Raw genomic sequence first — 14,163 nt, 5'->3', positions numbered from 1 at the left:
TATTAGAACTTATAATATATTAATATAAATCATAAATATACTATTCTCAAAAGACTATCCATATAAATTGTACCGGTAAAGTGCAACCCAAATGGACCATGCCGGGTCGGGTCAAGTACATACCAAATATAGTTATGGACTTAGACATTAATCCAACAGATATACCAAAGCAATTCGTGAATTCTGGAATCGAAGACTTTGTCGAATTTGTCAAAAGCAGTCCACTTCGGTATACATTCTGCGACTTTCCGGAACCTTTCTACCCTAAACAAGTATGTGAGTTCTACTACACATGCTCTGTTGATACCATTACTCGAACTATCTCTGGAACTATTGGAGATGGTTAATATAGGATTATTATTGATGTGGAAACCATTCGAACTTCTCTTCGCCTTCCTCTATATGATAGATACTCTAAAACTCCTTCTGAAGATAGCTACAAAACTGTTCGTGAAAAACTAAGGTATAACTTCAAGCTCAAGGGCTTTACACGTGATCCCTACAGGAACACTCTTCGTCAATGTTTCAATGCAGGATGGAAATATCTAACAAGTGTGATTGGAAAATGTCTTGGTCACAAGACTGAAAGTTTGGATCAACTGAATCTCTTTAAGCATAGAATCTTATACACCATTGTTTACAACAAGAAACTGGATTTTGCTCAAATCTTTCTTGATCAGCTGATTGATTGTTGTTCTGGAAACAAGAGACCAGTGCATGTTCCCTACCTACGTTGGCTTGGGTTGATCTTGTCTCTTGAAGAAGGCTATGTTGAAATTCATGGGATCATCATTCCCATTCCTGCTCTTTCCTCAAAAATCATCAATGCTGCCCCATCTATTGATGATTTGTCTATTACTGCAAAAATGTGAAAGTGGATTGAAAATACCTGTGTGGTTGAATCCTTAGACTGTGAAGAGGATGATGACAATGATGATGCTGGTGATAAAGAAGGTAGTGATAATGAGAATTCAGAAGAAGATCATCAAAAAGGAGTTGATATGGGAGAAGACACTGGTAAAGATGAAAATAATTCAACAACTGACATGGGAGATGACTTCGCTCAGAATATGAACTCTCCTCCAAGAAAAAACAAGCACATACGTTTTTCATCTGCTTCCCCTGCTGGTGATACTGAACATCATGTATCAACCCCTCCCATTGGAGATACTACTGAGCCAATGATCCAGGATGAACCTTCTCCCATGCCATCTCCTTCTCCTCAAGTTGATATAGTCCATCAAGTTGAAACGGCTCCTCCTACACCATCACCCATTAATGTTGATGTTCTTCATCAAGGCGACCAAGGAGAATCTAGCTCCAACTCTGTTGTGCTTTCCCAACTCTTCTTAATTGTGCAGTTGACTCAGTCAGTGAAGAAAAGACTGACTAACGTTGAAAGGAATGTGGCTACAATCAAGAAACGTATGGCCATGGATGGTGAAGATGATGATGATATGGTTGTTGATGACACTCCACCAAACTCTCCAGATGATAACACTCCTCCACCTCCTTCTCCAGAAATTCCTTCTCCTCCTCCTAAGTCTCCTACCCAATCTGATGCTGCCAAAAAGAGGGAGAATTATCAAGAAGGTCCTCATCCAATGAAAATGGTTATTTCATCTCAGCCTAAGATGATTGAAAGGAGTGAAGCCAAAACAGATTCTCTAGAGCCGACTGTTGTTGATGATACTCCTGATGATGATGATGCTTCTGATCAGCCTATTCTAGAAGCTGGTGACCAGTCAGAAACAAATGACTATGAAGGGTTAATGGATCTTGGTTTCATGTAACAAGTTGTTGTTTTTGCTGTTCCGTTAAACGTTATCTATCTTGGTTCTTGTTTTGAGGGGGAGTTTTCCCAAGAGGTTCCTCAAGGAACAAATAGTGACATTGATTCTGATGATGGTGTACAACTTAATCCAAGAAAAAGAAAGGCTTCCTTCTCAGGGAGATCTGGTAACTCTGAAGCTGGAAGTTCCTCTGCAGCTAGTGATACTTCAGCACCTCCTCAAAAGAAAAGAAATCTCACTTTTTATTTGAGTGCGTAAGCAGAAACATGGAGCTTACCTATCCATGAAGTTAAACAAATAATGGAGGAATACAATGCTACTATTCGACAGAAGAAAGAAGTCAGAAAACAAGAACGCTTGTCTGCCAAACTTGTTCAAGAACTTGTTTTCGCTGACAAAAATGTTTAAGTTCAAAGAACCGATGATCAGGTTAAGAAGATTTTCAACAACAATGTAGAAATACAACACATTGTTTCTAATATTTATCACCAGATTGATAGAAAAGAAGTTTGGAGACGTTTTGACTTGAAGACCCAAGCATGATCCCATTATCAAAGTAAGATGCACCAAGCCAAGGACCGAGTCACTAAAACTTCACCTGGTAAGAAAGAAAACTGAGTATGAATATACTGAAGTTGTGTTTGCTTGTGAGCTAGTCAAATTCAAGTATAGCGAGTGGATGCAGATTCTTGAAATCAGCAACAAGCATAAAAGTGTTCATGCCCAAGAAGTGAAGTTGGTAATTCAGCAACTTCTCAACAAAGTGAAGAAACTAAACTAGGTACCATCCGTCGGTCCATCAGCGAGTTCATCTAGATCAGCCTCATCAGGAAAAACAGGCACTCCCCGACAGTCCAAGAATACCAAGTTCCTTCTTCCTTATGGTACCAGATGTATCAATAATGCATTACCAGCTAGTTTTGAACCTGTTCAGTACATGTTTATTCCAGAACTAGAGCACGAGAGTTTCTATCTCGACAGTCAAAATCAGATGTGATTTCAACGCACTGATGACCTTCCTTCTACTCCCACTGAGCACTTGTTTCATCTTCGCTTGGAAGGGTTAGGTCACTATGAGCTGGAAAGAGGATATCATGTGTTGATATCACTGGAGCTGAATAGAAGACTCGATGAGCTGGAACTTGATCAATTCAAAAGGGTAAAGCCTGAAATTTTGAAAGAAGTTGACAAGTTCTACAATGCCTCTTATGATGACTCTGAAGAAGAAATATAGTTTTGACAACATGAGATATGGGGAGATTGTAAGGTTACACCTTATGATCTGATGAGTCAAACACAGAACATTTTGATCCATCAGCGTCAGCGTCTACGAGTCGACAGCGCCAGCGCCAACTTAACAAGTTCAACAGCGTCAGCTTATAGTTGTTCTATTGTAATCTTTTGTATATTAGGCAGTTATTATAGATATATATAGAATATATCAGATCCCGTATCTTGCTGATAAGATCGGTTCTTAGTATAGATTAGATATGATACATGTTGATTGTACTAGTTTTAATCCTATTAACTTAGACACAAAAACAAACACACAGAAGGCAGTGTACCTATCAATTAGAAGTTTAGTTCAAGAAAGTAGGGTATCGAACACAGGGAACGGTAAAAAATTAAAATTAATACTAATATTATCTAAATAAAACAATATTTAAAAGGGGGTTTTCTCTAGTTTTGAAAGACTAGAAACTTAAGCAATTACTAAACACTTAAACAAAGTACAATTAACAACTAAAAGAGAAGCAAAAGATAACTAGATTCAATAAGATAAAATAGACTTTCGTTTAGATTCGATTCACTTATTCCTATGGTTGATTTCGTCGCAAGTGCAACAGATTAATATATCAATGGTTACCGATTTCTAATATGATTAGGTTCATGTTCACTATTACTATTCCTTTAGCAAACAAGTTAATTCAAATAGTGGCCAATTGATTAAACTAACAGGTTTCCTAATGTTCAGTTCGAATCAAGTAACACTTGTAATATTAGTTAACTAAATTGGTTGATTCAATTAACTCATATGTTGTTGGTCATCACACATGCTCACACATTAACTTATTTATTTTCTAGTTAACCCTAGGTTATGTTCACAACACAAGGCATACAATCTTATTTTCACAAAACTATAAGATTCAAGTAATCAAGAAGATGTTCATGCAACTCAATTAACTTAGTTATTAACAGAAAACAATTATCATTAACACATAAGGATCTTTTAAAAAGCTTAACAAGATAAATAACCAAATCAATATAAACCATAGCCACTAATCAAACCATATTCATAAGATCATATAGTCTAAACAGAAGTATGGAGTTTTAGCCCATAACTTCAGCAAATAACATCAAAAAAACGAAATTCATCAATGTAGGAGTAAAGCATTTCAAAGTAGGAGAATGGGTGTTGAGGAAAAATGAATTCAGACATGCCCAACCACAAGGATAGCTATGTGTCACCTAGGAAGGACCATATAAGATAGTGGAGACTCACCAGAATGGAGCTTATGTCCTGGAAGCACAAGACGGGAGGCCCATCCCCCAGACTTTGAACGCATATAATTTGTGCCACTTTTACTCCTAGTGCAAGGAAAGAACATAAAATAAGGCATGTCAAGGGCGAGGGCAATGTGATCTAACTCCAGGAGGATAATCACACCCCAACAGTTAGCTCTAGTTCTACGCCCATTTTCGTGTCAAATATTAGTCATTTCTTTTTTCCCATTAAACAGTGTGGATATTTCCATAACACTATCAATAGAATGATGGAGGTTGACTACTTTCGAAAACAATTCAAGTGCTTATTATTAGTCAAGCTTGATATCATCCCAATAAGAGGTTGTGTACATTTACCAAGTGATAACAAGGACAAATCATCCATTTCACTTGAGCGAAATCGATGCAAGGATGCAACCATAGGCTTTAAAGGCTCATAACCTTTCCCTACAACATGTTAATCTAACTCAAAGGACTATTACCTTTGCCTATGACATGAACAATGGCTTTAAAGGCTCATAACCTTTCCCTTGATATAAAATAACCTATGTTCCAAAGGCGTCGAGGTAACCATCTCGGCTTAACTTAGATGACTAAGACCAGAGTGCAACTCTCGTTGGCCCAAGACTTAGATCAAAGTCTTAAAGGGCAACTAGAAAACTTTACATAAAAGGAAATTCCCTAATGAAAGTGAACCAACCAGGGTTCATAAAAAGAGGCTAACCAAATCCTCGAGCTAAAAACACATGCCAATGACTTGAAAAGTAGGATGAGCCCCAAGCTCACGAGCGCAAAAAAGAGTATCCTACGAGTCTTAATACCCTGCCAAAGCAAGTAGGCCATCCCTACTCAATTCTTAAGGCCAAGACAAACCTTTTTCAAAAAAACGTTCCTCCAAATATAAAAAAAACATGAACAAATGCAACCTCAACGGCCAACATTAACCTCTGAGAAGAAACCAAACCAACAGCCGACATAAACCGTCTGGGACGAAAGCAAGCAAGCTTTAGGCGAAAGATTACCTTTATACCATTACACAAAAAATCAAAATATATTGTCTTCCGGACATTCCCCAGAGTTAACAAAGACCATGCAGGGTCATCAACATAGTTAAACTTTGTCCAAATATTATTTCTAAAATATGAACTTCAAAAGCTTAAATCAAGAGAGAAGGGAGAGATCACTTACCAGGAGGAGTGAAGGAGGGTTCGACGTTTGAGAGGTACTTTCCAATAGATTCTCCTCGGGGTCGGGATTGCAGCATAATTGACGGAGGCCTGCGAAATCCAGCTCACCCAAATGGAGATATGAGGAAAATGTTGTCTCCATAAAGGACTTCACGGAGTCATGCATCGCTTGTGTCTATTCCACTATAGCACTTGCCTCCTCTGGATTAAAATTTCTGGCAGCCACTTGCTCTTGCACAACCTTATTTCCACCCTCCACATCGACAGCCATACATGATGCTTTCATCCGTCGAACCCCCAACGAGAACTCAGGGCTCTCAATGACCTGATCCACCACGTGTACAACCCCCTTTCGAAGAAGCCAAGTCATGTCCTCTTCCAAGATTGTCCTCCTCGACCCCATCGGTCACCATTTGTGTGCCCTGCTTCTTTACTTGGTCCTCCAATGTTTCCTTCTTCGACTCTAAGGTCTCCACTTGCCGAAACAGGCGCTCCACCTCACCGTCCAAGCTTGTCACTTGGTCCTCCACCGAAGCCTTCTCCCTAACTAACAGGTCATAGCATTCTTCAAATTTATGCTTATCTTCCTCCAAGCTAAGAACTTTCTCTTTCAATTCATCGCACTCAGCTTTGATGGTAGTCAATTCCTCCAAATCCGAGCTCACAAGACAAAGGTGCCCAACCACATCCACCAACTAGGGGGCAACCTAAGTCGCTGCGTGCTAAAGGTTGTTCGCCATATGGGAGTTGGAGAGGAGTTTTGGTGCTTTTATTGTAGCCAGAGGGAACGCATGACGACTCCACTCTATTCCACAACATGTTGCTTGAGTAGGGACCCATGAGTCAGAGTCTAATCCAATATATAAACGCTAGGGGTCACCAGTGGCGTAGGGGGAGCACCAGAAACAGTGTTGTCCCTCACCGGAGACGAAGTAGAGCTAGGAACAGTTTGGAGGACAACCTCTGGCTTCTTCCCAAACTCACCGCCAAGACCGGTGGAATCCTTAGCTTCTCTCTTTGGTTCTCGAGGTGGTTCTGTTGCCTCTTTCTCTGTCCCCTCCGACTGTTGAGAAGTGTCATCATCGGGGACGTCGATTACTATACTGGACCCCCCCCCAAACAAAAAATCAATGTTACGCATCTTGTGAAAGCACCTACCAACGGTATTGTCACCGGTGTCCTCCGCAAGAGGGGAGTCCACCCAGGTTATCTGCCGCTTGTTGGTTATATGGTTCCCGCATATGAACACATCCTTCATTGTTTCATCCTCAGAAGATTGAGGTTGAGGATCGCTACGAGAAACGCGATCAATGGGTGCATCCACCAAATCAGGGTCAGCCTGAGTGGCGGATCCCTCATCTCTGACGGTAAAAGGATCAGCAAGTGCCAGTGTCCAATCGGTGCTAATAGGTAGATGAAGGATCTCCACCAAGGGCACCTCATGGTACTGGAGATCACCCTTGTATTTGCCTCTCAAAACCATATCGAGGGATAACACCCTTTCGATACCTGCGAATACAAACAACAAATAAATTAGCAACCCCCTTTTTCATCGTCCAAAAGAAAATATAAAGTAAAAGGGGGGGAGAAGAAGAGCACTTACCATCCTTCTGCACGTAGAACTGAGGCATCGTCCCTCGGGCCCGCCAAGCGACACCCAGTCCTACTGCCGCCAAGGTGCAATCCTCCCAATCCTCATCGACGATGCAGATACCCTTCAACGCATGCACCGTGGTTAGACTAGCGCCCAACAGTTGTGGTGCCCAGTCAAAGAATGTGATCACTCGGGGATAACCAAAACCAACCTGGTTGCTATTGACCCACAACCAATTGTCCTGCCAATTCTCCTTGGGTGCTTTCTGGTTGATGATGAACGTGTGGATGTTTCGCCTCTGAGACAATGTATGAACGATGGACTGTGTGGATAAGTTGAAGTAAGCCTTGAACATCCAGAATTAGGGAAGAACGCCAAGGGCTCGGCAAGCTAGTTCGAACCCCACGATCTTGTTCACTGCGTTCGGGGTCAAATCGTCCACGGAGAAGCTGCACTGACTCATGATTTCATCAAAGAAATTAGTCATCTGCAACCACAACCCTGATTTGAAGATTGGGACTAAGACTCCGACTTTGCCCGGCGGCGGCCGAGTGATGATGGCCCCTTTCCTCGGAAACTACACCCCATGATCCGGAATAAAGTCGAAGCGAAGTTGCAAAGCCTCAAACTCTTCCGGTGTCGTCCTGATTCCAGAACATGGTGTCACCATTGATTTCTTAGTGTAAAGACGAGAAGGGAGAGAGAGAGTAAACAAAGAGAAATTGGAAGAAATACGAAAGAGCAAAAAGAAAACTGTTCCTGATAAGGAATGTTTACGTAACATCCCAAAAATCACAGTAAGTTTTAACTTTTCAAAAACAACTAAATAACCATAATTGTTTACAAAACCATTGTTTCAAAAGTGTTATTCATTACTCAGAGTGTCCTAAAATGCAAATAACATAAATTTGTAGGATGTGCACGATCACCCCTTCGCCTTGCCACCGTCATCTGAAATACCTGAAACAACAAACTGAAACTGTAGGATAAAGCTTAGTGATTTCCCCCAAAGTACCACCACACAAACATATAACCAAACAGATAACAGGTCCACAACCTTCTGGTTGGATTACCCCTAGCCCACAACGTTACAGTTGGAATGCCCCGACCCACAACCTTACGGTTGGCTTTCCTAATACATAACGGGTCCACAACCTCCTGGTTGGATTACCCCTGGCCCATAACCTCCTAGTTGGAATGCCCCAGTCTGTTGACTGATAGCATAAAGCAGTACAGTCTCAACCCTACCATACCATGTCGACATATAAATAACAAATAACATATATCCAGCAATAAATAATCATATAACCAATCAACAGACAAATAGATCTACAAATCACTACCGCATAGCAACATCCTATAAAGCATGACACAGATCTAACAGATCACTTGAGCATAGCAACATCCTCTATACCAAGATACATAAACTAATGGGTCAGCATTGGTGCCTTCGATCCACAACAACAGTGAGGAAACTCTCCTCTCACTCTGAACAAATAGTTGAATAGATCTCTACTATGAATCCTATCTCTACCCGTCACCTATTCATCAAATAATGACCAATCTCAAATATAACTCAGAATACCCAAAATACCCTTTGGTCAAACTTGGTCAAAACATGTCAAAGTAAAAAAGTCAAACTTGGTCAACACAACTGAGTACGCCCAACATACTCAGCTTGTACGCTTGGTGTACACGAGACTTAACCAAAAACGTGTTGGGTTGACCTAGTATGCCCAACGTACTTGGGTTACGCCCAGCGTATGCGACTAAGTCCAATTCCTTCTTATTAAGAGCTTAATCCTTAAGCTCTTTTGCCCAACTTACATATCTAGTCCTAAACTTACGTCCATAACCATAAAGTTTCCAACTTTATGGTCTTACATGGCTATTAAGTGCCTCACAACAAAAACCCTAACTTTTTAACTCATCAAGACACTTTAACTCATGCATGGAAGGAAACTGACAATCAAGATTACATTTTTATGGCCTTATACACTCCAAAACATCTAGAAGGACAATCCATTTGGGTCTGGAGCATGTCATACTCACGAACATCCTTGATTGGGGACAAAAGCACATAATAACATCATACAAGCTAGATCTAACCAAATAATCATCAAGGTATAAGCTTTATACCTTCTGAAGATGTATCAAGGTGCAAAACTTCAAGATCCAAGGTTTCTCCAAGCTTCCAAGTTGTTCTCCTTTCCTTCTCCTTCCTCTTTGAACACCAAAACACACACTAATGGATCAAAATGCTCTCAAATGGATTAGGGTTTGCAAAGGGGTCGAAATGGGGTTGGAGGCTGATAAAAGGAAGAAGACTTGGGGGTTACGGATGTTTAAATAGGGTCCAAACCCTAAAAACTAGGGTTTGCACCCTGGCCACGTATGCCCAGCATACCAAATGTACGCCCAGTGTACTCAACAAAACTCTAGTACGCCCAACATACTCATGCAGCCCCCAAAAATTACAAAAATGCCATTTTGGTCCAATTTGCCAATTCTCATATTAAAGGCTAAAATGCAATTAATTCTCATACTTAGGGTTAAAAAAATGGAAATACATCGATATCAAGATGTTACAACTCTCCCCTACTTGAACTAGACTTCCCCTTCGAAGTCTGCTACTATGAACAACTCAAGGTAAAGCTCTCGCATCTCTGCCTCAGGCTCCTAAGTCCATTCGGAACCCTTCTGACGCTGCCACTGGACTTTGACCAAAGACACCACCTTGTTGTGCAAGGCCTTCTTCTTCCGATCTAAAATTGCCATTGGTCTCTCCACATAATTCAGACGATTATCAACCTGAATATCCTACAAGGGAACAACCGTTGAATCATCAACCACACACTTATGGAGTTGAGAAACATGGAAGGTGTTGTGAATTTGACTAAGCTCCTCATGCAAATTCAACCCGTAAGCTACCTTTCCAACCCTGACAATCACTCAAAATGGACCAATATATATGGGCCCCAACTTGCCCCTCTTCCTGAAGTGTATTACACCCTTATAGGGTGATACCTTCAGCAAAACCATGTCACCTACCTGGAACTCCAACTCAGATCGACGCTTATTGGCATAACTCTTCAGCCAAATCTGATATATCTACAGTCTTTCTCTCTAATCTACCTCGGTCCTTTTCATGACTTTATAACCAATCTCTCTCCAACAAATTGGGGTACGATACTTCCTCCCATAGAGGAGCTCGAAAGGCGGCACAACGATACTGGAGTGATAATTGTTGTTGTAAGAAAACTCAGTTAAGGCAAGGTAGGAGTCCCAACCCCCACCGAATTCTATGACACTTGCTCTCAACATGTCCTCAAGTGTATGAATGGTCCACTCACTCTGACCGTCAGTCTGCGGATGATAAGCAGTGCTACGATGCAACCTCGTACCTAGTTCCTCATGGAACTTCTTCCAAAAACGAAATGTGAACTGAACATCTCGATTAGATACAATGAATACTGGAATACCATGTCGAGCAACAATCTCGTGCACATATAAATCGACCAATGTCTCGGCCAAAGAACTCTCCGGTATGGCTAGGAAGTGGGCGCTTTTGGTTAGACGGTCCACTATAACCCATATCGTGTCGAATCCCTTAGTCGTCCGAGGTAACTTGGTGATGAAATCCATAGTAATATGTTCCTATTTCCACATGGGAGCCTCCAATGGCTGCAACTTGCCATGTGGCCCCTGGTGCTCGGCCTTGGCCATTCGAAAGGTCAAGCACCTCTCAAAATACCAGGCTATCTCTCTCTTCATGCACAACCACCAGTAACTAAGCGTCAAATCCTGATACATCTTGTTGCATCCAGGGTGTATCGAAAACCTAGACTTGTGTGCCTCCTCCAGCACAGTTTGCCTAATCCCACGAAAATCTAGCACCCAAACTCGTCCATACCGAGTCAATAACCAACTACTACCAGTAGCAAACGTGTCAATATCACCCCTAAGTGTAATAAGCCAAAACACAGTTGGTCACTTCCCAGGGCGACAAGTGTAATGCTTAGAGTGTTTCCCTCTGTCCCCTCTGCACCAATAACAGATGACCATGAATGGTGTACGATCCACCAATGGGACTCCTCCACAACCTGTCGGTCCCGACGGGACAAAGGATACTGTTGGGATCTTGCTTAGAAAGAGACAGATATAAAATAGATCCATCTCCTCCAGGGAAAGAGATCACTCTCTTCCTATGTTAAACTTAATCTCCATATTCCCTCACACACATACTAACTAGACCGTCAGAGCTTTGTATCGGTACTACCTCCCGGACGACGACTGACGTTATTTCCTCATTGTTATGATTACAGGGCTTGACCTAGTCGGAACCGCGACGAGACGTCGTTAAACCCCTGACACATATCACAACAATATCTATTAGTCCTATCCTAGCATGCAATTCACATAAACGCATTATACTCATGTATAGGTATTTTGGGAATCACTTACTTGAGTTCAGCTGATTACACGCATCACACCCCATTCTTTGTAAAAATCTTTATAGAAAATTTATTTTCTTTCAAAAATATCATAAATTCCTCAATTTGAGATCAAACACACCCAAGATTGTTCCCGATTCCCTCAAACCAAGGCTCTGATACCAACTTGTAACATCTCAAAATCAACACAGAAGAATCATCAGGGGGATGTAGTGCAGTTAAGTTGGGCCCTTGTAACGTCCAAAAAATTACTATGTAAAATTTTATTTTTTAACTAACAGAAACATCATTCATTCATTTCAAAATCCATCAAAATGTGATAATGTATAAAATAGTTATAAGAGTACAAATCATGTCATAAAATGCGAAATGTTGGTGGATACGATGCAATCATGTCGGGCCCTTCCCTTTTGAGCCAGAAGTACCTGAAACCATAAACATACAACTGTAAGCGCAAAGCTTAGTGGGTTTCCCCAAAAGTTCACACACCAAACATACATAACAACTTGAAACTAAACTGGGTCTATTTCATCCCCTGCGGTATCTTTCAACCGGTATTGGGTCTATTTCACCCCCTTCGGTATCTTTCAACCGATACCAGGTCTATTTCACTCCCTTTGGTATCTTTCAACTGGTACTAGGTCTATTTCACCCCATTCGGTATCTTACAACCGGTATTGGGTCTATTTCACCCATACAACTAATCATACAATCATATCAGAAAGAGTCACAAAGACAACAAGCACATACATGCATATCAGCAAGTGTCACAAGGACAACTATCATCCTACAAACGTAATCCAGTGGTCCAACATTGGTGCCTTTGACCCACGATTACAGTGAAGAGACTCACCTAACAAACGATGCTCAACATTTACTGCTCCTACTTTCATGAATACAGATGCTATAAACCACCTATACAGCCATACAAAGTACAACCATAGCTTTCCTTCCCAGACTAGGGGGTTTGACCAAAAGTCAATGCAATTCAAAAGTCAAATTCAACGTTCAAAGTTGACACGCCACGTTGTGGCCATCCTTGGCCACGTCATGGCCCTCATGGGCACTGGGTTTAAAGTGTCTTAATGGGTCAACCCGAATCCTCCAATCCCCAGAGGTTCCAAATTCAATATTTGATCATTATCATGGTCTAAATGGATAAATTTTCCAACTTTATCCCTTAATACTCACCAAGGGGTCTAGATCTCAAGTCTTAGGTCCATAAAGCACAACCATGACATGAGCTTACCCAAGAAGCACTTAATCCCATAAGTCTCAAACCCATTTGCTCCAGAAGAGCTTATAACACTAAAACCAACTTACTGATTGGTGCTTTTTTGGACATGCATGCCCAATGCATGTCTTGACTCAACTTGGGTCAAAATGGGGTTTATGGCCAAAAACTTATGCATGGATCAAACAACCAACCAAACTTCAGATCCAAACCATAAACTACTCCAAATGATCTGTAGATTCATAAAGTTGCAACCTTTATGAAATCTCACCATCCCGTCTACCAAGATCATAAAGAAAATGGGGTAAAATCCAAGATCTAGCAACTTATTATCAAAAAGGTGGAGCCTTGAACACTTACAAGGGTCCAGAATCGAGCTAGGAAGGGAGTTAGGGACTTTCTTGTTGATCCTTGGCTTACTCCTTCTTGCTTCTTACTTCAAGATCTCTCAAAAGCACTCAAGAAGCTTCAACAATGGAGGAAAAGGAATTATGGTTTTCTTCTGAGTAAAAGAAGGTGGTGGAGGCTGAGGTTGAGCAAACCATAGCCTCCTCATTCCTTAAAATAGGGTGCAATACCCGAAAATTAGGGTTTGAAACGTCAGCGTCGGCCACATCATGGCCTTCCTTGCCACGTCGTGGCGAGCCAAAAGAGGCCCGTGACTACAAAATGCTTTTCCATGTTATGGATATCCTTCCCCACGCCATGGCGACTCCCAAAGTCCGATTTTAAATTAAAATAAAACATACCTCAAAACCAGATGTTACAACTCTCCCTTACTTGAATCAGACTTGATCCTCGAAGTCCGTTTCTGCGATAGCTTCGGGTAGTGCTCCCTCATTTCCTCCTCAAGTTCCTAAGTCCACTCTAAGCCTCTATGATGAAGCCATTGCACCTTCACCAGGTTCACCACCATGTTTCTTAGGGCTTTGTTCTTCTTTTCGATGATCACTACGGGTCTCTCTAGGTAACTCAGGTGCTCGTCCACCTGAATGTCCTCTAAAGGCACCACTACGAAATCATCAACCAAACACTTCTGCAATTAAGAGACGTGAAGATTGTTGTGGATTTGACTGAGCTCTTCAGGAAACTCCAAACGATATGCAACCCTGCTCACTCGGGCAATATGTAACACCCGATTCAAGGTACTTTTCATTTTTCACCCTTGGTGTGTAAATAGATTGCAAATTTGGTCCCTAGGGGCATTTTTGCCATTTTCGAAAAAATAGGGGTACGCTGGGTGTACGCACTCAGGGGACAAACCCTAATATTTAGGGTTTGGACCCTATTTAAGCAACATTATGACCCATGATCCTCACATTTCTCAGCCTCCATTACCCTTTGAGCCCCATTTCGAAACCTTAGCCCCTCGTGAGAAGATTTGACCCTCTTTGTG

This window comes from Lactuca virosa, chromosome 3, assembly GCF_052849685.1.
Source record: "Lactuca virosa cultivar CGN04683 chromosome 3, Lactuca_virosa_CGN04683_v6, whole genome shotgun sequence".
NCBI lineage: Eukaryota > Viridiplantae > Streptophyta > Magnoliopsida > Asterales > Asteraceae > Lactuca > Lactuca virosa.
Note: the sequence above shows the minus strand (reverse complement) of the source record.